This window comes from Liolophura sinensis, chromosome 2 (genome assembly GCF_032854445.1).
Source record: "Liolophura sinensis isolate JHLJ2023 chromosome 2, CUHK_Ljap_v2, whole genome shotgun sequence".
In the NCBI taxonomy this organism is placed as follows: Eukaryota; Metazoa; Mollusca; class Polyplacophora; order Chitonida; family Chitonidae; genus Liolophura; species Liolophura sinensis.
In genome coordinates, this window is record NC_088296.1 from 13174807 (window position 1) to 13176828 (window position 2022).

Consider the following 2022-nt stretch of genomic DNA (forward strand, 5'->3'; position numbering starts at 1 on the left):
GTATTTGGTACGTTAGGCGTCATTTACAGCAGGGGTAAACTTTAACTGTATATCTTGTTTGGTAAAATTTTGGTTCTTTGTTTTAAAGAATTTTGTGCAGAATATACGAAAGCAGTACAAACAAAAACGTGTGTAGTAGTGATGAATCTAAGAAGATTTCATATTTCAAAGGCACATTCGCACAATCGCGGGAGTGGGTGAAAGATAACAAACATCGTCTTAGGTATCACATGTGAAATCAGACAAACCGAGGACAGCAAGGTGTTAATGGATGACGTTCAAGCGTGTATACAAAATGTGCTTACTACCAAGTGATTGTTACCTGTCTGATCAGTATAAAAGACTCACTCAGCATAGAGTGTAAATCCAGGGCAGTGATGACTCTGTGATAGATGGTAAATAGTCACACCTGACTGGTGAAGATAGAGTGTAAATCCAGGGCAGTGATGACTCCGTGATAGATGGTAAATAGTCACACCTGACTGGTGAAGATAGAGTGTAAATCCAGGGCAGTGATGATTCCGTGATAGATGGTAAATAGTCACATCTGAATGGTGAAGATAGAGTGTAAATCCAGGGCAGTCATGACTCTTTGATAGATGGTAAATAGTCACATCTGAATGGTGAAGATAGAGTGTAAATCCAGGGCAGTGATGACTCTTTGATAGATGGTAAATAGTCACATCTGAATGGTGAAGATAGAGTGTAAATCCAGGGCAGTGATGACTCCGTGATAGATGGTAAATAGTCACATCTGAATGGTGAAGATAGAGTGTAAATCCAGGGCAGTGATGACTCCGTGATAGATGGTAAATAGTCACATCTGAATGGTGAAGATAGAGTGTAAATCCAGGGCAGTGATGACTCTGTGATAGATGGTAAATAGTCACATCTGAATGGTGAAGATAGAGTGTAAATCCAGGGCAGTGATGACTCCGTGATAGATGGTAAATAGTCACACGTGACTGGTGAAGATAGAGTGTAAATCCAGGGCAGTGATGACTCTGTGATAGATGGTAAATAGTCACACGTGACTGGTGAAGATAGAGTGTAAATCCAGGGCAGTGATGACTCTGTGATAGATGGTAAATAGTCACATCTGACTGGTGAAGATAGAGTGTAAATCCAGGGCAGTGATGACTCTGTGATAGATGGTAAATAGTCACATCTGACTGGTGAAGATAGAGTGTAAATCCAGGGCAGTGATGACTCTGTGATAGATGGTAAATAATCACATCTGACTGGTGAAGATAGAGTGTAAATCCAGGGCAGTGATGACTCTGTGATAGATGGTAAATAGTCACATCTGACTGGTGAAGATAGAGTGTAAATCCAGGGCAGTGATGACTCTGTGATAGATGGTAAATAGTCACACCTGACTGGTGAAGATAGAGTGTAAATCCAGGGCAGTGATGACTCCGTGATAGATGGTAAATAGTCACATCTGAATGGTGAAGTACAGCCGCTTGTCAGTTAAGCTCAGATAGCCTTTATTCCAAATGTTCCTGAAAGTTCTAAAAAAAAAAAAAAAAAACCAAAACAAAAACAACTTATACATCCCCTAAAACCGGGGCTTAAGCCGAATTATGTACAGGAAAACAGGTCTCCCGTGAACGCATTTTCACCTTGAATTACATGTATTTATTGCTCAGGCTTAACATACAATATGCCATATGTTTTACTGGCTTTGGGAATACTGTACAGTTTTACTGACTAAATAAGTGTCCTTGGTATATCAGAAAAAAAAAAGAAAAAAAAAATGGTAAAAATCCTTCCCGCCGGCAAAAAAGCTGTTCATATTTTGTTGTTTCCTGTAGTACGTTACACTTTTCTCTGTTTGTATGCTTAAACATAATTCATACAGGTACAGCACACGAGCATACACGTCGTAGAGTTACAGCAGACAGGGGTGTGTTTTACAGCGGATTGCCACCCATCTTTGTGACTCGGAAATATTTCCCATTACAGATCTGAAATGGATTTAGTTTCCTCCCACCATAATGCTGGCCGCCGTCGTATAAG